Raw genomic sequence first — 24,203 nt, forward strand, 5'->3', positions numbered from 1 at the left:
ATTGGGATTTTGATTTGCATTTCCCTGATGATTAAATCTTTTCATATACCAGTTGTCCATCTATACGCCATTTTGGGGAAAAAGTCTACTCAAGTAATTTTCCCATTTTTAAAATTGGATTGTTTACTTCTGTGTTATTGAGTTGTATGGACTCCTTCTATATTTTGGATATTGCATGCATGCTAAGTCACTTCAGTTGTGTTCAACCCTTTGCAACCCTCTGGACCTTAGCCCACGTCCTCTGTCCATGGGATTCTCCAGGCAAGAAAACTGGAGTGAGTTGCTGTGCCCTTCTCCAGGGGATCTTCCCAACCCAGGGATCAAACCTGGGTCTCTCAGTTTCCTTCACTGGCGTGTAGGTTCTTTACCACTAGTGCCACCTGGGAAGTCCATTTTGGATATTAACCCCTTGTCAAAAAATGGTTTGCAAATATTTTATCCCATTGTATAGGTCACCTTTGCATTTGGTGACTGTCTATTTTGCTGTGAAGAAGCTTTTTGTTTGATGTAGTCCCACTTGTTTATATTCGCTTTCTTGCTTGTACTTCTGGTGTCAAATAAACGTTGTTACTAAGATCAATATCAAAGAATTTTTAACCTGCTTTCTTCTATTAACTTTATATTTTGGGTTCTTATATTTATGTTTTTAACATTTTGATTTAATGTCTATGAGTGGTGTAAGATAGAGGTCCAATTTCATTCTTTTGCATGTAGCTGTCCAGTTTTCCTAACGTCATTAAATAGATTATGGTTTCCTCATTGAATATCTTGGTTCCCTTATAAAATACCTGTTGACCACATATATGTGGGTTTATTTTGGGGCTCTTGATTCTGTTCTGTTGGTCTATGTGTTTGTTTTTATATCAGTAATGTAAAGATTTGCTTATTCTAGCTCTGTAGTATAGTTTGAAATCATGAAGTGTGATGCCTCCAGCTTTTTTATTCTCTCTCAAGATTGCTTTGGCTATTCAGGGTTGTTGTTTTTTTTACAACAAATTTTAGGTGTGTTTTCAAATTGTATTAAAAAAAGCCATTGGAATTTTTTATCAAGATTGGATTGAATATAGATTCAATATAGATGACTTTGGGTAGTTTTAACATTTCAACAATACTGTATTAATTCTTTCAATCCATCTGCATGGAATATCTTTCCATTTATTTAGAAAGTATCTTCCTAAATACCTTTCATGAAGTCTTTCAGTGTGCAAGTCTTTTACCTCTCAGTTCAGTTCAGTTCGGTCGCTCAGTCGTGTCTGACTCTTTGTGACCCCATGAACTGCAGCACGCCAGGCCTCCCTGTCCATCACCATCTCCCGGAGTTCACCCAAACCCATGTCCATTGAGTCGGTGATGCCATCCAGCCATCTCATCCTCTGTCGTCCCCTTCTCCTCCTGCCCCCAATCCCTCCCAGCATCAGGGTCTTTTCAACTCTTCACATGAGGTGGCCAAAGTACTAGAGTTTCAGCTTTAGCATCATTCCTTCCAAAGAAATCCCAGGGCTGATCTCCTTCAGAATGGACTGGTTGGATCTCCTTGCAGTCCAAGAGACTCTCAAGAGTCTTCTCCAATACCACGGTTCAAAAGCATCAATTCTTCGGCGCTCATCTAACATTTTGGGGTGAAGTCTTTAGGACTTTCCATATACAAAATCATGTCATCTGCAAACGGACACAATTGTAACTTTTTTTTCCAATTCAGATACATTTTATTTCTTTTTGGTGCTTAACTGCTCTGGCTAGGGCTTACAGCACTATGTTGATTAGCAATGGTGAGAGTGGGCACACATGTCTTGTTCCCAATTTTAGCAGCAAAGTTTTTAGTCTTTCACCATTGAGTATATGTTAGCTGTGAGTTTGGCCTTGATTACATTGAGATATGTTCCTTCTATATCCAATTTGTTGTTTTTATCATGAAAAGATGCTGAATTTTGTCAAATGCTTTTCTTGCATCTGTTGAAGTGACCATATCATTTTTATCATTCATTCTATTAATGTGGAGCAGCACATTACTGAGTCACATATGTTGAAGCAAACTTGCATCCCAGGAAAAAATCTAACTTGGATGTATTATCCTTTTAAATGCTTTTTTGACTTTGGCTTGCTAATTACTTGTTGAAAATTTTTGTGTCTATATTTATCAAGGATATTGGACCATATAGTTTTGTTTCCTTGTACTGTCCTTTTCCAGCTTTGAAATGGGTAATATTGGTCTTATAAAATGAGTTTAGAAATGTTCTCCAAATTTTTGGAAGGTTTTGAGAAGGATTGCTGTTAATACTTTCTATTTGAAAACATTTGGTAGAATTCACTGTGAAACCATCTGGTCCTGGGCTTTTCTTTGTTGGGAGGATTTTGAATACTCAATCAGCAAGTGCTGGAGTAAGCAAGACCTCTGAGCATATGAAGGAACTTGCAGGGAGCCATCTAGGGCCACAAGAGTAGGCCTGGTGCCAAGTGAGCCACCTCTGGGGTCTCAGGTGAAGCAGGCTGCTGACCTCAGTCCTCTTCCGTAGGGAGAGGGTATCTCTGTACTAGGCTACCTGGGCTTAGGGAGGGGTGGGAGGGACATGAGAAACTACCTTCCCTACCCTCCTCAGTACATCTTTTCTTATTTCTATGCTTCACCCATAATATTCTGTATTTCCTCACCTGGAATCTTTGGCTCTTCTGAAGGTAATTTCTTACATGGATAGTTGTTCAAATTGATGTTACCAGGGAGGGGATAGTCACTAGGAATTCCTTTGCCACCATCTGTTCTTTTCTTTTCTTAATTCTAATTTACTTCTTTCAATTCCTTCATTAATGTGTAGAAATCACAGTCTCACAATGAATTTCCATTCACAGTTGGTTCGTTTTTTTCACTGTTATGGGGTTATAGCAGTTCTTCCTCTGTGAATTATCAGTTTATATACCTAATCTATTATCTACTGAATTCAAAAAATTTTTATACTATTCTTTAGGGATTCTTCTATTTTATATCATTGGGTTAGAAAAATATGACTTATGTGGTATTTGTTGTGATCAAAAGAGTATAATGTTGAAAAAAAGAGTACAAATAGAGAGTCCATAAAAAAATACATGCATGTATATATGTGTATGTATAGATATAAATGCATAGGAGAAATTAATGTATGATTAAACTGATATTTCTATTCCAAGAGGAAATATGACTTGTTTAATATGTCACTGGTGTAACAAATAGTCTCTAAGAAAATTAATTCAAACCCTTGCCTCATCTCATAGAAATGAATATCAGAATAAGCAAAAAATGAGAAAAATAAGCAAAAAATCAGTTCTCTAACTCAGATCTAATCTCTGAAAAATAATGACACATAAACTCTCTCACAGTAAAGCTGAGACACAAAGAATATGAAGGTTCTTGTCAGAATAAGAGTATAAAGTCACCATGAATGCAAACAGAAATATTATAAGGTTTCAGCCAATGAGTTGTTCCACTTTAGGCAGATTTTTGCAGCTAGAACGCACTATTCAGTGGTGAGGTATAGGGCACTGAGAACTGGAAATGCTTTTCTCAAAAGAGAAGAGCTCACAACAAAGGAAAGAAAAAGTTGCTATACTTCTGCGCTCATAATGCAGATCATTTGCATAAATGGAATCTGAGTGAGAAGTTTCTCCAGCAGATTGTAAGATATAAGTAAAGCAGAGGAAATTTGCTTTCTTCTCATGAAATCAAAAAGAAATTATTCATCTCCATGAATGCAAATGAAAGCTTTCCAAATGGTGTGGTCATAACACGGTAATTAAATGCCTGAGTGCCAGCCAGATTCCTTCATTTTTCTAAATTATAATAATTACAATTGACCATTACTGATAATTACAGTGATCAGAGTGTCAAATTCCAATTTTTCATTCTCTTTTCTGTATTTAATGTGTAACTTCCTTCCAGGAAAATCCATCAAGTATTCTTTCTCCTTACTCGAATCCTTTCTACTCTTTTACCTCACACCCACAGAAATCAGCTCTCTCTTCACCCTTTCCTTTCTGTCTACTCACCTCCTAATCATACTTTCTTTTTTTTCTTTTTTTGAATTTCCTCCAGGGGCTAATCAGGAGGCATCTAGCTATACAAGCATTATGTCAAGGTAAAATTAAAAGATTAAATATGTAAATTATTGTTTCAAAAAGGATTCTGTGTATTCTGAATGTCTAAATCACTTTATACCCACTTATTATCCCTGTAATTAAAATGGAAGCTAGTAATCAAAGGTCCTAACCAATTCCTTGAGGAAAGCATACAAGTTAAAAAGAAAAGGATTACCTAATCCTTCCAACTTTAAATTAATTCTCTGTTTCTCAGGCCTTATAAATGTATCACTTTCTTAACTGTTATAAATGGTTTCTTTTGTGGGACTTTAAAACAATTTCCTACAAATCATATTTTAAATATTTCTTTCCTTTTGAATTAAATAATTCCATTCTCCAGGTGTCTTCTTGGAAAACATAAATGACTCTGAGTAAGTCAAACTGCCCTTAATCACCCATGGTACAAGTTTATCAACTTGCATCTTTTCAGAGTATTCACTCAGATCAAGTGTTAGGGAATTCTGTGGGCCATATTGGCAATATGAATCAAAATGTCAAAGCACAGAAATTTTGGTCTTTCAGTAATATCTATAAAAAATATATAAATAAATGTATGTTTATTGTAATGGCAACCCACTCCAAGATTCTTGCCTAGAAAATCCCATGGACAGAGGAGCCTGGTGGGCTATACTCCACGGGGTAGCAGAGTCAGACACGACTAAGCAACTTCACTTCACTTCATTGTATTGTAATTTGTTTCAGTAAAAAAATTATAAACTTATGTGCCCATCAACAGATAACTAACCATTTAAATTATGGTACAAATACACAATGGAGAAATGTTTACATATCATAAAGTTATTATACATATATGGACACAACACACTTATTAACAAGAGAGGTTGTCCAAAACATATGGTTCCATCTATGTATAATATAATGCATGTATGTAAGTGTGTGAACAGAGAGCAAGGACAGAAAGAATTATTACCAATGTCAGCAGGTCTTTTATCTGAGTGGCAGGACCTTAGATAACTTTGATCTTTTATAACTTTTATACAGTTTTATATATTGATAAAAGTGCAACAAGGATTAGAACCATGCTATAAAGGATCCTCTAAGTATCTCCAAATGGATTTTATTTCATTTAATAGATTCTATTTAATTTTGTTTATTTGCTTCTATCCATTGTTTATAAACTTGTATTATTGAGCTCCTATACTGGTTGAATTATGTCCCTATAAAAATTCACAATATTCATAGTGGCAGAAACAAAAGCCTATTAGATTTTTGTTCTCTACCTAAAACATTCCAACATATTTATCAGTGATATCAGGACATATTTAACTGGTACATTTATTCACAGATTCGAATTATGCATACTTTGCCTCTTACTTAAACATTACTGCCCTTATCAGACCCAATTCTCTGGGGGAAAAAATGGAAGAGACCTTGTGTTAGAACTGGAAAGTTACTCCCTTTAGATATATAGAAGTTGCAGCCCTCCAGGAGCAGACATTCTGAGGAAATTTATTACTTACTAAAGATCCTTGCAATAAGCTGATGACACAAAGTAGACAGCTTCCTCACAAAACGATCAGAACAAGATTCTCCTATATCCCACAGTCCTTTACCCACACTAGCCTATTATTCTTGCCTTCATATTTTTCCTCATTGTTTTAAGATCCAATCCTTCCAATTTAGCCTACTGTGGTTTTTCCTAAGTCTAGGCTTCACTAGAGAGACTCATCTCTCTACACCCATGTTTTTTATCTGGGTGATCTAGCCTTGAGTCTCCAACCCCCAAAGGGACATGTGGCAAGTCTGGAGCCCATTATTGGTTGCCATGATTGGGGAAAGATGGCTGCACTGGCATCTATTAATTAGGGCGAGACCAAAAACACTGTTAAATATCCTACAAAGCGCAGAACAGCCTCTCCACCATAAACACATACAACAAAGAATTATCTGACTCAAAATATCAATAATACTGAGGTTGAGAAGCCCATCTCTTGATAGAAACAGTTTTGGCTGAATGAGAAAGAAAATAGAGGTCTGAAAACAAAGAGAGGTTCCCATACTCCTAGGAAATGACTGATTGTCCCACAACTATGTTAACCAGTAGCCACCAGAACTGGTTTTAAACCCCCTGATCAACCACTAAAAATCTGTCTCTGTGAATACACTTTTACAATCCAAACAGTCAGTGACAGCTTTTTGGTTTTGGATGTCAGACAATCAGGAATGAATTCTTTCCAATGAATACAGTACTCAAGGCCAACCGATCAACAGCTATCACACATGCATAGATGTGAGCAAACCATTTGCACCTCTGTCCCTAAATCCCATGCTACTCAAAACTGTGTATAAAATTAACAGGTTTCTTTCCCTGGGTGGATTGTGCCTGACCAACACAATTCTGCCTGACCCTAGTAAGCTATAAATTTATCTTTGTCTTAAATTTCAAATAGTGACAAACCCAGAATTGTCAAAGGATATTGAGAACACCCCTGAATATCTGAGATAGAAAGGCAAATTAATGATTTTTTTATAGTAAAAGAGGGCTATGCTGATCAAGAACAACAGACTGCTGATTTTATTTAGTGATTTGGTCAACAGAGTTCTTCCAATAGGAGGTTGTAACTCTAACACAGACAAACCAAGAACAGACAAGAAATAAAGGCCATTAAGACTGGTGAACAGTATGTGCTTACAAATAATGTCTTGGGTTCCCAAACCAAGCAGAGGCTAGGAAAAGAGCTGTATGATCAACAATATGATGATGTTAATGCTGGAATGCAGACTAAACAAAGGAAACCTCTTTCACAAACTGACCAAAATGGGAGAGCTCACATGAAAGACGTTTAGGTCACCCAGGGCAAAGTCTGACCAATTAACTTTTCATGAATTTGTTACCAGCCTAACAAACCATTAGCCTTCAGATATGTCTTGCATTAGCATAGACTTTTTTGACTTATTTTTCCACTTACTACCTAAGAAAGATACTCTTATACATTATAAAACCCAGGAAACACAAAATATATATAAAACAAGATTGTACATATACACAGACAACAGCAAAAGTAAATTAAGCAGCGGGAAAATAAATAGGTTAATGGTTAAACAACAACAACAACATACCAAATGGCATACTTTCAAACCTAAAGGTCTAATGACCTTATATAAAATACTCAGTCTAAGTATTTACCATGTAAAGTAATGTATTTGTCTAAAACTTAGACAAGGACTGGGCTAAATTATGGAAAGACCATGGTCTAATAACTTTATGCAAAGTTTCATTTGTTTACAAATTCAAGGATAACAAAGTAAATTAGTATTAAAAGCTCAATGAAGCTGATCAGAACTCAGACAGCTGTTGAGACTAACTCAACCCAAAATACAGAGTTTGAGTCACAGGGTCCAATGAGAACACCTGGTGCTCTGAGCATTCTCTGTAATCCTGCCAGTCTTCAAAACAATCTCAGTAGAATCTTGTTGATCCTGGTGCACTTCTGACAAAACAGTGCCTATCAATACTTAAGGAAGAGATGTTGCTCTATCTGTTCCTATAGCAGGAAAATGAAACATTTCACTTTAAGAGCCTTGACCCTTAACCTAGTGTTTCTAAGAAATGGATTTTCTTCTTTCTGGCCACTTTGCTATAGTTACTCAAAGACCACATCATGGAGCTACGCAGATTTCAAAGCACATTTCTTGGGACGTATTTCATAGCTTAATTCATGCATTTATTAAAAAACTTTTATTAAATGGTAATTATCTACCAGACAGTTTTGGACATTGGATAGTCATCAATATTTGTTCATCTATGGGTCACCATTTGTCTGTGATTGAATGATGTACTTGGAAAGTTCTAAAATTAATTCTTTGTATCATCTTTAATTTGTTGTCAGCTAAGCCTCTAAAAATAAGTATGCAAGCTTTTTCTCTTTTATTCATATAATAATAGAAAAGCCTGACATTCTGATTTTTTGAAGAAATATATGTGCTAAGAAAAAAGGTTATTTGATATTCTTGAAAATGTTTGCTATAAAAATGACCCAGTGGAGTAGAGGATAAAAAAACTAACACCTTAATAAGGTCATTTTTCTAGTACCTATATTTATAGAGTACTCTATACTCTGGGAAGTAATTTCATTTCTAAAATAAAATTTTCTTCCATAATGGCACAAGCTATTTAAGTTATTTAAGCCAGTTATTTAAGCCAAACATTTAGATGGTCATCCTTGATTTCCTGATTCACTTCCAGTCCAGCAGTTAGTCTGTCCTACCTGACTGCTCTACCCCCAAAATGTAAATCTGTCCCCTCATTTCCACTGTAATAGCTACTTCCCTAATCCTTATCCAGATTATTGTCATAACCAACCACATCCTCTCAGTTATTCTACTCCTGCATTTCTATAATCCAATTCCCAAAAAGCAGTCAAAAAGATAACTTTAAAATGTTCAGCAGATCATATAATAGTGCAGTCGAATATCCTCCAGTGACTGCCCATCATGTTTAGAACACAATTCAAACTTCTTTAAAAAGCCTATCATGTTCCTAATTTGCTGACATAATTTTCTATTTTTCTCTTCATTCAAAATAACACTGCTTGATTGGCTTTCTTTCTCTTTCTGCTGCTGCTGCTAAGTCGCTTCAGTAGTGTCCAACTCTGTGCGACCCCAGAGACGGCAGCCCACCAGGCTCCCCCATCCCTGGGATTCTCCAGGCAAGAACACTGGAGTGGGTTGCCATTTCCTTCTCCAGTGCATGAAAGTGAAAAGTGAAAGTGAAGTCGCTCAGTCGTGTCCGACTCTTAGCAACCCCATGGACTGCAGCCTACCAGGCTCGTCCACACAAGGGATTTTCCAGGCAAAGTACTGGAGTGGGGTGCCATTGCCTTCTCCGCTAGAAAATATCAAATACGTACTTTTATCATGGTTTTTGCACCTACCATTTCACCTGCTGAACTTGGTTATTCTACTACTTAGATGGAACCCACAGTGTGTCAAGTCTTACAACAACCATCACCTAACTCAGGGAGGCCATTCCTAACTATCCATAGTCCTTTCAGATTGTTCAGCATCATATGCCACATATATATTCCTTGTAGCCCACTTGCCAAAATATGACAGGACCTTCTCCAAGAGTTTATTTATTTTGCTCCTTTTTTGCCTTTCTCACCCATTGGAACACAAGTCCTAAAAATGTTTGTCTGTCTTGTTCATTTAAATAACCTCAGTAACAACAACTAAGCCTGGAAGATAGTAAGTGCTCAATAAACACGCAGAATGCATACAATTATGATTCATTGACTCATGAAATCATGGATGTGAATAGGACAGGTTCAAGGGAGTCAAGAAAATACCTTACGTGTCTGAACTGAGGAGACACAAAGAAATAATGTCTGGATCCCCATTTCTGTCCCTTATTACAGTTCTTTCTTGGCCCTCTCAAAAATGATGTTTAGGTTTGGCTCAACATAAATTGTTTAAAATTTTCTCTTTAAGAGTCATAAGAATTTCTAGATCATTATTTTTCAGTTGTGAAAGAGATTGGTAAGTGCCCTGTAAGTGCATGTTTTTCAAGATATCTGGTGAAATTCTGAGCTAAAGTAATTTTCAGTGGTAGTTTAATTCAAGAAGCATTTGAAGACCAGTATGTTCTTTAAGTCCTGGAATTTTAGAGACAGAGAACACCTAGATCTTGAACACTCTTAGAATTTGATTCCACTCAGTAGTTTATCTCCCCTGATATACTGTTATCTTTCCATTTTTGCATCAATGAAAACAACTTATCTTTTATTGCAATTATACCACTAACCTATACAATATTTATATATAATTTTCTTCCCATTCTATCTTCACCAAATGTACTTTGATCTTTAACTTATGTAGAGATATGTGATATGTGGAAAGCAGCACAGCAGTAAAAAGAGACTGAACTTAAAATTAGACAACCATAGGTTCAAATTCTGACTCTACCATTCACTAGCTGTGTGAACTTAAGAAAATTTCATAACCTCTTTGAGCCTCTTTTCTCATTAGTAATACTTATAATATCTCATTGTACTGTTATGAGAAATCAGTTTATAAACAATGTTCAGTGTAGTGCCTAACACACAGTGGAAACAACATTGATATAATTTACCTCCTAAATCTTCTCTTGTCTACCCTTGATGGTAAGTCACCATAAATGTTTTGGGAATATTGGAAGGGTATAGAGATATAAATTTTAAAAATAAAAATATAAATTTTAAAAATAAATAGCATTTTTTTCCAAACTTGTTTTCTCTCTCTCCCTCTGCCTCCTTTCCCTGTCTACATACTATTTTTTTTTTTCTGAACCATTTGAGAGAAATTTCAGGCATCTTACCCATTGAGTATAAACGTAGAAAAACAATATACAAATCCTAGCACCTCTAAACAGAGAAGGCAATGGCACCCCACTCCAGTACTCTTGCCTGGAAAATCCCATGGATGGAGGAGCCTGGTAGGCTGCAGTCCATGGGGTTGCTAAGAGTCGGACACGACTGAGCGACTTCACTTTCACTTTTCACTTTCATGCATTGGAGAAAGAAATGGCAACCCACTCCAGTGTTCTTGCCTGGAGAATCCCAGGGATGGGGGAGCCTGGTGGCTGCCGTCTATGGGGTCGCACAGAGTTGGACACGACTGAAGCGACTTAGCAGCAGCAGCAGCAGCAGCAGCAGCACCTCTAAAATGCTAGGTGTTGTAAATAAATTGAGAGAGGTCATTAACCAAAGAGATTGCAGATTGAAAGTGCACTTTTTTTCAATGCTTAAGAAAGGTTTAGAAGAACTGCCACAGTTAGAGAGATCAGGTGGGTCAGGCATAACACTCACCAGAGAAGCCAGCCCTTTCCTTTGTGGCTCAGCTCTAAGAGAAGGATTCAGAACACAAGGCCAGGTCTTTAACTTTCTATTTTGAAAGAGTTTCAAACTCACAGAAAAGTTACTAAATAGTTCACATAGCATCCTTGTACTGTAGCCTTTACCATTACTTTTAGCATTTTTTTCCAAACTTGTTTTCTCTCTCTCCCTCTATCTCCTTTCCCTGTCTACATACTTTTTTTTTTTTTTTTCTGAACCGTTTGAGAGAAGTTTCAGGCATCTTACCCATTCCCATCTAAACACTTTGGTGTAAATTTCCTAACAGGACTTTTCTTACACAATCACAATGTACTTATCAAAATCAGAAAATTCACATTGATACAATATAGTATGTAGTCTGTAGATATTATTCCAAGTTCACTAGCTGTCCCAATAGTATTCTTTATAAGCAAAAGATAATCCTGGACTACTCAATTCTCATCTTTTAAGTCTTCTTTAATCTATAAGAGTTCCTCATCCTCTCTTTATCTTTCATGTTACTGGTACTTTCAAAGAATAGAGGACAGTTATTTTTTGAAGAATGCCCCTCAATTTGGGCTTGTCCCATGGCTCCTCACAATTGAAATGATGAGCTGTGCTTTCTATGTATTCTACTCAAAGGCCATTGTCTTCTCTGAGTCTCCTAGATCTATTTGAAACCACATTAGTCTCTTCTTTCTCTGTACTCCTATTGCACTTAGGGTCAATACCATAACATTAGACCTAAATCTTTTCTAACTGAAATAACTTTATCTGAGAAGAGGAGGTATCTTCTGTAACTATCATCACATAGCCCTCTATCCATATAGGAAAAGAATAGCCAATTAGACTTCATGTCAGAAAAAAATATGAAATCTATGTTTCAGAAGCTTCATTTACCTAGTGAAAAATGAATGACAGTCTCTGTATCACTCCAACGGATCCTCTGAAGCCTCTATTAATATTAATTTCTAAGCTCATCAATGGAAGAAGACAAACAGATTATTTAAATTTATCTTATGCTAGTCGTGATTGGCTTAGAAGATTTCAAGGAGACAATGACCCTAAAGTTGGACTGGCATTTATGACAGAGAAAAGGAGAAAATGAATTTATGAATTAAATTGGATATCCATAGAGCTAGGAGAAGAAATTGGTAATTTACTCAAGTTTTCTTTCATTTGCTTAAAGAAACACATTTGTTGTTAAGTTCTAGTCTAGTGTGATAGTGAAGGACAGGGAAGCCTAGAATGCTGTAGTCCATGGGGTCACAAAGAGTTGGATGCGACTGAGTGACTGAACAATAACATGGCTTCTGAAGTGTTACCATGTAGAAACCTGCTTTCCATGATGCCTTTCCATTAGGGAGCAATTAGGACCAGCTGTTCTCCATTCACAGCAGTTTGAGGCCCATGGGAATCCTCGTATACTAAGAGTTTAGAGATTTGTTGACTTTAATGTGCCCAACTTTTGCAATGAGAATTGAAAACAAGGCTATTATAAGGATCCCTTTGTGCACGAAAAGCTTAGAGAATAGAGAAAATACATAGAACCTATAACATCTTTACAAACAAAAGAGTTGCATTTTTTAAAAAATATATGAAGAAACTGGAAAACAGCAGAGTCCCAGCTGAGGCAATCATTGCACTTTATGGATACTCAGTCTAAAGCATTTAAATTTAACAATTAAAAAGACACTGGGGAAGAAGGTAATGTTCCATTTTGGTACTTTAAACCTGTTGTTTATGTTTCACTGAGTAAGTTCTCAAAATTTTCAACTGCTCCTGCTTAAAACCAGAGGTGCAAATAATGAGAGCTGCAACAGACTATGAATCAAGATAAACACTCAAATTGCCTTAAAGAAACAGAAATCTCAAAAGATCAGTGGACTGAGATTGAAAAAAGTCATTTAAGCAGTGAGTCCCATGAAATACAAGAAAATTTATGAGAAAATACAGTGATTCCAAAATGGAAATTCAGGAATGCTATTCTTTAAATGATTAATTCAAAATAAGAGCAAAGTAATGTCTACTTCTATTTCTTTGGATTACATTCTTTTCATTAGCCCCACCAAATCCAGAAGCATATTATAAATATTTTCTTATATATAGGTTATTGAACCCAGACACAGAATATTTTTAATCATAATAATAAATTTATGAAGGAAGCAAAATGGAAATGAAATCCAATTTCTTCAGTAAGACAATGCTTTCTTTCCCAACATATCCATTATGTCATTAATACCACATAGTATCTGTTAGGCACATGGCCTCAAGGCAGACAATACATAAATAAGTTAAACTGACATGATATCCATTTACTAGAAAAAACTATAAAAGAAAATAAGCAAGTATGTCAAACTCTACTTTCTATTTATATTCAGTCCTGGTCTGCTTCCACATTCTCTGCCTACCATATGTAGCTATCAAACTAAATGAAAGAAAGTATTGGGAAAAAATGTAATAAAATCTTTATAGCACAGATAACACTGGCTCAATGTGTTAACTTTGGCTGTATATACTAATATTGGATAAATACAGAAAAGATATTAGCTTAAACATCTTGATTCCTTTGACCAGTGAGGAGTGAGCTACAAAAGTCATTCTTGTAAATAATATGTAAGAACTTGCACAGGCCATGGACTGTAACTGAGGCTGGGGATATGGCCGTGAACCAGATGGTTAAAGTCCTCACTTATCACTTATCTCAAATATAATGATAAAGCTAAAAGAAAAATAGACCAGGATAACATGAGAGGAAGTAGTCATGCCAAAGAATAGGAAGTGTTTGGATCATCAGGAAAAGAGTTTTTGAAGAGGTGACATTTAAGCTAAAATCTGATTGATAAGAGGCTCCAGCCATGAAATGATCTGAGAGCAAAGTGTTCTTGGTAAAAATAACAGTAGGATTTAAAGGCATGGCTAGATGGAGGAAAAGAAAGAAGAGTTCTATAGCTTAACACAATAAACCCAGACCCCTAAATTCACTGGCACATGCCTCCTGGAGCACAACATGGATATAGGACTGAAACTTGAAACTTGGCCTAGGAAATCTTACTTGATATCCATGATCTTCTTTTGTAAAACCCTGCCTACTTCTAGACGGTTCATGGGCTGTCTCTGAATCTTGACTCTTAAAATAGTGTCTTTGTAAAAAGTCTGCAGAGATGAATATCAACACTTGGCATGCCATCTGCATAGAGCTAATTATATACACTTTGTTATTTGTCACTATAAGATATTTCAGAATGAAATGTGCGAACCATCTGCCAACAACTTTATTCACATTTCTTGGATCATCAACAAGAAACCTTTTACTTCTTTTCTCCCTGGGGAACAAAAATTGTAATATGCACAAGGTGAGTAGATGGGAAAAGATTCTAAAAATGGCTTTGGCGTGTACCAGAAAAATAGGAGGTATTTTCAGTAGAATGTCCTAGAATCATACGTATTCATTACTCTACCATGTGTCCTTGATACAGAGTTATACAAACTAAACCTAACCCCCCAAGTGTCAGACAGACACCAGTGCTTTTGGCATTATTTACATGATTGTTGGGTAAGGAATAACAAAGAATCCATGAGCTTAAAATAAATTGCAGTTTGTCATTTGATTATGTAAATATGTGGTTGCATGATCTCCAAACTCTCCAAATCACATTTTATGCACAAAGGCAAAACCAGCTTTTGTGTTGTGAAAAGCAGGTGCACAATTATTCCTACAAAGAAAAAGAGTCATTTGCAATGATTTTGCAGGGGGAGATTATTGAGCAATTACTGATGTACATGCTAATTTTGTTTTACCCTCTGACCATCTTCTGTTTGTAAAATGGTTGGGCTTCTCTCTCTCTTTGATAAGCGAATGAAGCTGCAGAAACAGAGATAAGGAAGTTGGACAATTCATGCCATTGCCAGTGGACATCAACCTGGCACCATTTGTTCAAGCATTTCTCACTGAGTACTTGTCATGGCCCAGCATTTAATAAAATACTCAGGCAAAGTTTAATACCTAACTGACAATGAGTTTTCCAAATACCCCTACAGAAAGCCAGGGACTCAGTATTTCTGCAATATGCATAATTTTTAATTCTATTTTCTAACAGTCCATTTGGAAAGAAACTGAGAGGTGAATGCAGAAAATTAAAACAGGCTATGCTTTGATTTAGAAATTCAACACACCACCTTGCTACCCAAGATTCTCTCAAAGTCAAAAGGTTTGTGTATTCACTATGATATAAAATTAGAACTTGGATGATTCTAGAAGGCAAAAGAGTGACAGAAATACTTTTCTTCACCACTTAAGCTGCTTTCACTACTTGAACTCTGAAATTTTCTAGGATTATAACTATAATTAATACTATAAACAGTCAAATTTCTTTTTGTGAAATTAAAATTTTATAAAGTTGGCTTAAGTGTATACATCTAAAAATTTTATAAATAAACACATCTACACATGTATACATACACAGGCACACTAATCTTTAACTATATACTTATATCTATATTTTAAGGAATCAATGAAAAATCTCTAATTGTAGAAAACTATTTTACATAATTCAAAATCATTGAAGTATCAATTACCTTGAAAAATTATCCTATTGAAACTACTTGGGAAATATTCGAGTGTACATAATTTTACTCAAATATTTGATAGGGCTTCTTGTAAACCATTAGAATAGAAACAGTTGGTATAAACGAGCATAGACAAGTATTAGAAATAGACTATTATAAAATCCTGGATAAGATGGAAAAATATAACTGGATACTAATTAATTCTAGATTATATTAAAATAAGTAAATGTCTTGATCTAAAGGTATAGCCACATGAATCAATATCACTTGGAAAAAAAAGGCTCATAGCATATACAATTGTATTCCATCCTTGACCATTCTGCGTATCAAGTCCATGAATGCTTTGGATGAGGAAAGGTAATATGCTCATTATTTGATTATTAAGAGAAACAGAGAAAAGGCCAACACAAAAAGTGAATTAAGGTTAAAAATGATAGGATGAAACAATAGGCAAAATTTATCAAAAAAGAAAATGAATATAGTAAAATGTATTCTGGATTTTATTAAAAGTTGTTGTTTAGCCACCAAGCCGTGTCCAGCTCTTTTGCAACCCAAGCCTGCCAGACTCCTCTGTCCTTGGGATTTCCCAGGCAAGAATACTAGAGTTGGTTACCATCTCCTTTTCCAAGGGATCTTCCTGATCCAGGGATCAAACCCCATCTTCTGCATTGCCAGGTGGTTCTTTATCACTGAGCCAACAGAGAAGTCCAGTCTGGATTATATTAAAAGTACATTTAATCAAATTTGTGCAAGGATAAGCATGGGATAGGCTGGAATGTTTGGTATGCCATTTACTCACTGTATACACAGGAACAAGTTGCCTAAGCTGTTTGTGTTTCAGTTTCTCCATCTGTAAAACAGATTTAATAAACACAGTATGATCTTTTATGAATGTTGTAGGGTTCAATGAGTCTAAAGTTTATTCAGACACAGAATCAGGTGGTAATGAATGCTAAATAGTATTGTGTTTGTAAAAAGAAGAAGAAGGGGTGTTTCAGCTGGCATCTCAATGAGAATCAAAAGTGTTAGGAGACTGCTGAAATACTTAATACCCTGCCCAGGGCTTCATTAAAAGAAGTACAATATTAAGACTCAGAAGCCTATGGGAATGTATTCTTGTGCCAACCCAGCCCCTGGTCATCCTCTGCCTTTCTGGAACATCTGCCTTCTGCTGTTTCTTTCTTTGTTTCTCTACAAGCATCTTTGCATATCTTTCTGTCCCTATCTCCCTCTCTATTTCTCTTCCTATGCCATCTTCTTTCTGTCATTTCAGAGGAAACCTCAACATTCTTGAGTTCATCTAAGGGAGAGCCAAGACTAGCTGGTAAGGTTGGAAGTGGGGTGCTAGAATGGTACCTTAGTGAAAGGAGAGTACTGGGCTCAGGGAGGAGAAGGCATGCTGAGGAGCAAAGTGAGCTGTTTTAAAGTCTAAGGTCACACAGTTTAAGCCAGGGTTTTGCGGCTCAGTAGGGAACAACAAGAAGGAATGGAGACATTACAGAGACAAAACTACTTGGATTAAACAGTAAACAATTTTTTACCTAAAACTGTCTAGAATTTAAAACAGTCTCCTCAAAAAAGGAACCCTGTACAATGTTGGTGGGAAAGTAAAGTGGTGTAGCCATTATGGAAAGCAGTATAGAAGTTTCCTGAAAATTAAAAATAGAGCTATCATATGATCTAGCGATCACACTTCTGGATATATATCTGATGAAAATGAAATCACTATCTTGAAAAGATATCTGTATTCCATCATGTTTACTAAAGCATTCACAATAGCTAAGAGATAAAAGGGCTTCCATTGTGGTTCAGCTGGTAAAGAATCTGCCTGTAATGTGGAAAAGATGAAAAAAATACCTAAGTGTCCATCAATAGATAAATGGATAAAGCAAGAAATTCTGCAATATGTGACAATATGGATGAACCTTGAGGGCGTTATGCTAAATGAAATAAGACAAACAGAGAAAGACAAATGCCATACAAGCTCACTTAAATGCGGGATCTAAAAGAAGTCAAATTCATAGAAACAAAGAGTAGTGACTGTCAGAGGTTAGGGGGTAGGAGAGATGTGGAGATGTTGGTCAAAAGGCACGAACTTTCATTTATTAGAGAGATCTATTTCTGAGGATCCAGTGAACCACATAGTGACTGTTGTTGTTGCTGCTGCTAAGTCTCTTCAGTTGTGTCCGACTCTGTGCGACCCCATAGACGGCAGCCCACCAGGCTCCCCCGTCCCTGGGATTCTCCAGGCAAGAACAGTGGAGTGGGTTGCCATTTCCTTCTCCAATGCATGAAAGTGAAAAGTGAAAGTCAAGTCGCTCAGTCGTGTCCGACTCTTAGCAACCCCATGGACAGCAGCCCACCAGGCTCCTCCATCCATGGGATTTTCCAGGCAAGAGTACTGGAGTGGGGTGCCATTGCCTTCTCCAGTGACTATTGTTAAAACTATATTAAATGCTTGAAATTTGTTAGAAGACTAAGTCTTAAAGTGTTCTTACCAAAAAAAGTTCATTATGTGAGGAAATGAATGCATTAATTAATCTTATGGTGGTAATCATTCTGCAATATATATGTATTATATCATCACAATGTATACCTTAAATTTACTCAATGTAATATATCAAAAACAACTCAATAAACTGAGAAAAAATTAGTCTCCTCATGAAGCAGTGAATTTTCTCTCTCCAAAAGTTCAGAAAGGGGCCAGATAGCCTATGATTCCATGACAGCTGGACTTGGATATCCTGGAAAGGACCTGTCAGTTTAACCATTGTTACAGACAAAACAGATGACTGTATTTGCTGTACTGTGGACGTGCTCCAGGAAAACAAGTAACAAAAAAGCAGCATTTTGACCCCAGAAACGGAACAAATTTGGATTGCTCCATTGTATCAAGATATTAAAAACTCTTGTCAAAGTAAAAAATATTATCTGGGAGTGATGTTTTTAATCACTGTCATTTTATAGTGAATTTATTTCCCAACTGGGCAAAGTGACATGTATATAAACTAAAATGGAATTCATTTTTGTATACATAGGTAGGCAACTGATGAGAAGATACAAAAAATAAAATCTACTGATTATGTGCTTTCTTTTATGTTCTTCCATTCAGGAAGGCTATAGTTATGTATGTGATAAATGAAAGACATATTTCTATAAAAAATATGAGCCACAGAGGCATTAATAATCATGCAACCACACAGATATGAGAAAAACATGTATGATTAAGATATTGCCATTTTCAATATATTTAATGTTACTATTTTGCTAAGCATATCAAAAAAGAAAAGGGAAAAAAACACTTGGGCTGCTTACCTATAACCTCAGTGCCATTGCCAATGCTATTTAAGGATAATATATATGTGAAAAAGGGGCATATACACTCAGCATTCCAAATATAATTACTTCTGAAACAGATTTCAAAAGAAACACTCTTGATAAATTTGCATAGAGATACAATCACCTTGAAATTTTACTACCAATTTGCTAATGAGGATATAAAGATTGCTCATTTTATATGATACCTTAGGAAACAGGATTATTTTTTTAACAACATAACATTCATCATAGAACCTTCTAGTTGATGCACTTAAAAGTGCATTTTTCTCACTTGTCACTTAGAAAACTGAGAAGATGAACATTCCAGGAGAGAAAGACACTTGGGAGCAGTGACACAGCTCTTGGATGTCCCCAGATCCTCTCCCTGTTCCTCTCAAATATCAAGCTACTAGAGAAAGAGTTTCTCAGGAGGAATTGTGAGAAATTAACTTTGAGGCAATGTCTTTGGAGAAGGGAACAGACAAAGGATGAGCAAGGGGATCACGGTAATGCAGAAGAGAAGTAAGAGATGGATTTTGAAGAGGTATCCAACAGGTAAGAGAAAGAGAGACTCCAAAGATGGTTCCAATGGAAAAGAAAGGTCAAATGTCTACTCACGAAATCTGTTACATTTTTCTGTGCCCAGTGTAAAGGTTATGAGGAATATCTTGAATAGGCCTCAGGAATTAGATATTTTTATTCTGTTCCTGAAGCCCATGGTTTCATTTCTGTTCAGAACAAAACCCAGAACTTTTCAAAGATAATTAATGAAGAAGCCTTTAAGGCCTTAGAATTTCATATTATTGCCACAAGCCTGATCCTGCCTCCTCCACACATGATGATCCTGGAATATATCTTTTATTTCTTTGATCCCAAAGGTCACTTCTGCAAATTCAAACATCAAAGTAAAGGAGAAACTAGTGGATTCTTTTTCTTATTGTAGCAATTATTTCAAACAAGCTCTACTTTGCTGTTTTTTCCTCCCACAATAAGACAGAACAGGACACACTAAATCTTCTCCTATGAAAGAAAATCCATTCCTACCATATGGCAGATTGTTAGAGTATAAGAGCAAATGATCAAAGCATACTGAAAATCAAGAGACATGAATGTGGCCCCACTCACCACCAAAACATGTGATTGGGGGCAAGTTATTTCCCCTCTCTTGTCCTCTGTTCTGTCCACTGAAAAATAAAAATTCTTAATTCTGTGCTTGCTAATGTTCTTTGTACTTATAAAATTATAGAATTCTGTAGGTAACTCTGTAACAAGCTAATGAAATAATGGTTTTTGAAAAGTAGTCTTCTTATTCAATTATTTGACTTAGCACTCTATATATGTGCATATTTAATGGAATTAATATATATTTAAAGCCAGCATATATTATAATCTTAACATTCTCCTGATGGTTTTTAATGCACTTAATTTTACTTTGCCTTCATAAGAACACTTAAAGCTTAACTGCTCTGCTAAAGAGAAAGATACTACAATCTAGTGAAAGAATCATACACACTCAAACACACACACACACACACACTGCAGACCTATTATTTCTCACCATCAGAATAAATTATTGCCACACAAAGGGAGGGAGAGAGCTGATGTCAACTTAATCAGACAATAATGAAATATATAAGTAGGTATGCAGTAGCATCAGGAAAATAGACTGCCAAATTACGAAAAGTTCTTAGCAATTAAAAATATAGTAAAAAGTATTGGCTGTTTCTAAGAATGAAGACTAAGCTTTGGCTTATTCATGAAAAAATGTAGGAAAAAGTAAGTGATTCCTTCAAATAAGTGCAGTTTTTTCCACAAATGATCATATTGTGGGAAGTGTAAAAACGATCTCATGGCAATAATCTGTGGGGAAATTCCAGTAAAATTCTGTTATCAATTTTTTAAAATTATGTTCTAGGCTTTCAATTATGGAAATTATAAGCTAACTTATTGACTTGATGTCCATGAAAAAGCTGGAGATATCACTATACATGAAAGTCTATTCACTCTTAGAAAAGACTATAGTGATCCGTATGAACCACCAGAGTAAGGCCTATATAAATTAAATTTGTTTCTTTTAGTGGAAGATGCATTAAGATTTTCAAGTTATCTTATATTACACATAATTTACTTCAGTGTCACCTTGGTTCCAATGAGTTTAACATTTTCATCAATGGCCTGAATGAACACTGTTGTTTGTGGTCAAACATGATAACTATCATAACAGATAAATGAATAAAAGGTAGATATAGTATCAAAAGAATCTAAACACATAAAATTGAACATGCATAAATGTAAGCTTTGTAGTGAGCTCCAAAACAACTGCACATATACACAGTCAGAGGAGCCTTCCTTGAAAGCGGTTTTTTGAAAATTACAGTCAGCAGTTTGAACTGTAGATTATTATAGATCTACTTGAATATTATATATATCTATATATAATATATAGATATTATAGATACATATTATATATATCATGATACCTATATATAGATATTATAGATATAATATATAGACATATAGATATATAGATATCTATATAATATAGATATATATATCAATATATCCACTTGATAATATATATCTAGATGAATATTACTTAAAGGAAATCAGAGAATGAGGTCCTTCTTAATAAAATTAAATGAAATACAATACAGTCATCCCTCAGAATCTTCAGGGGATTGGGTCCAGGACCCCAACAGATACCAATATCTATAGATGCTCAAGTACCTCATACAAAATGTCCCAGTGGGGTTGATACTCTGTATCCATGGGCACTGATTTTCCACTTGACTTTGGTTAAATCCACAGATGTGGAAACCATGGATACAGAAGACCAACTGAAATAGTCCTCAAAGTAAAATGCACAGTCAAGATCTATTAAGCATTCAGAGTGCCAGGCAATGTGTTAAGCAGTTTATACACATAATCTCATTTAATTTTCATGTCAATTTCATGAGATAGGGACAGTCCATCTCCATTTAACAACCTAGAAAATAGGCTTAGAGAGGTTAAGTAATATGTCTAATGTCCCATAGCTAGTAAGTCATGACTTAAAGCCACTCTTGATATTCCAATCCTCACATTCTTATCACTACAGTATATAACCTCCCTAGTGTGGAGGGTACACAGTTAGAAACCCTGATCTAAGTTTTATATGACTTATATACAATAGCTGATAGATGATAATATAATTTTCTTTATGGTTAATGAAAGCGAAAGTGTGGGTTGCTCAGTCATGTCCAGCTATTTGCAATCCCATGGACTGTAGCCCACGAGGCTTTTCTGTCCATGGGATTCTCCAGGCAAATATACTGGAGTGGGTTGCCATTTCCTTCTCCAGGGGATCTTCCTAACCCAGGGATCAAACCCAGGTCTCCTACATTGCAGGCAGATTCTTTACCATTTGAGCCAATATGGCCTCAATATCATCACCTAGAAATGGCTTAAATAAAAACTTCCCAATGTTATCATAAAAAATTCATTATCAATTAAACTCAAATGAAAATATTTCTTGGCTCTTACATTTAAAATTAAATGTAATGATAGTAAAATGATACTACCACTTGACCAATACATTACATTCTAGAACATCTAAATATTGTACATAGGAAATCACAGCATCATTTTGTTAGGAGAATCAGCAACTGAAATCACCTACCCTAGCCAGGCTGGATAGTAACGACTTGCATGAGTCATCTTAAGCAGGAGGTCCTGCCTGGTAAGGAATGAGGAACAAATATGCTACCACCAACCAGAAGAATTAGGAAAAGGTAAATATGAGAGAGGAGACCCATTGCTTATCTCCTGCTGGAATCCATCTTGGCTGAACGATGAACTCACCCCCAGGAAGGATCTGGAATTAGAATGATTGGCCAGAGACAGCACAGAAACTAACTGCATTACCATAACACCTGAGACTGTGGGCCTCCTGGCAGAGCAGTTCTCCAGGATTCCCTTACCCTGCTGCACTCACCCTGGCAGCCCTTCCCAATAATGCCTCTTGCTTTGTCAGCATGCATTGCCTCCTCAGACAATTCATTTCTGAGTTTTAGGAAAGAGCCCACTCTTGGTTCCTGGAAGGAATTCCCCTTCCCAAAACAATTTCATTAGACCACTGTTGGAGGTATTAAAACCGAAAAGATTAAAGTTGAATTTTAAGCCAACTTTTCACTGCCTTCTTTCACGTTCATCAAGAGGGTCTTTAGTTCTGCTTCCCTTTCTGCCATATCATCTGTGTATCTGAGGTTATTGATATTTCTCCCAGCAATATTGATTCCGACTGTTTTAGCCTTTGCCCTGCTTCATTTTGTACTCCACGGCCAAATTTGCCTGCTACTCCAGGCATCCCTTGACTTCCTACTTTTGCATTCCAGTCCCCTATAATGAAAAGGATATCTTTCTTGGTTGTTGTTACAGAAGGTCTTATAGGTCTTTATAGAACTGTTTAACTTCAGCTTCTTCAGGATTACTGGTTGGGGCATAGACTTGGTTAACTGTGATATTGAATGGTTTGCCTTGGAAAAGAACAGAGATCATTCTGTCATTTTTGAGACTGCATGCAAGAACTGCATTTTGGACTCTTGTTGACTATGATGGCTACTCCATTTCTTCTAATGGATTTGTGCTCACCATAGTAGATAGAGAAAGCAAAGAAGACGTAAAGAGCCTCTTGATGAAAGTGAAAGAGGAGAGTGAAAAAACTTGCTTAAAACTCAACTTCAGAAAACTAAGATCATGGCATCCGGTCCCATCACTTCATGGCAAATAGATAGGGAAACAGTGGAAACCAGTGACTGACTTTATTGTCTTGGGGTCCAAAATTACTGCAGATGGTGATTGCAGCCTTGAAATTAAAAAATTCTTGCTCCTTAGAAGAAAACCTATGACCAAACTAGATAGCATATTAAAAAGTATAAACATTACTTTGCCAACAAAGGTTCATATAGTCAAAGCTATGGTTTTACCAGTAGTCACGTATGGATGTGAGAGTTGGACTATAAAGAAAGCTGAGCACCGAAGAATTAATCCTTTTGAAATGTGGTATTGGAGAAGGCTCTTGAGAGTCCCTTAGACTGCAGGGAGATCAAAGTAGTCAATTCTAAAGGAAATCTGTCCTGAATATTCATTGTAAGGACTGATGCTGAAGCTGAAACTCCAATACTTCAGCCACCATATGCAAAGAACTGACTCATTGGAAAAGACCCTTATGCTGGGAAGGATTGAGGGCAGAAGGAGAAGGGGACGACAGAGGATGAGATAGCATCACAGCGTCAATGGACATGACTTTGAGCAAGCTCCAGCAGTTGGTGATGGACAGGGAAGCCTGGCATGCTTCAGTCCATGGGGTTGTAAACAGTCATACACGACTGAGTGACTGAACTAAACTGAAGATTAGAATTA

The sequence above is a fragment of the Bos javanicus genome, chromosome 11 (assembly GCF_032452875.1).
Source record: "Bos javanicus breed banteng chromosome 11, ARS-OSU_banteng_1.0, whole genome shotgun sequence".
Classification (NCBI taxonomy): Eukaryota; Metazoa; Chordata; class Mammalia; order Artiodactyla; family Bovidae; genus Bos; species Bos javanicus.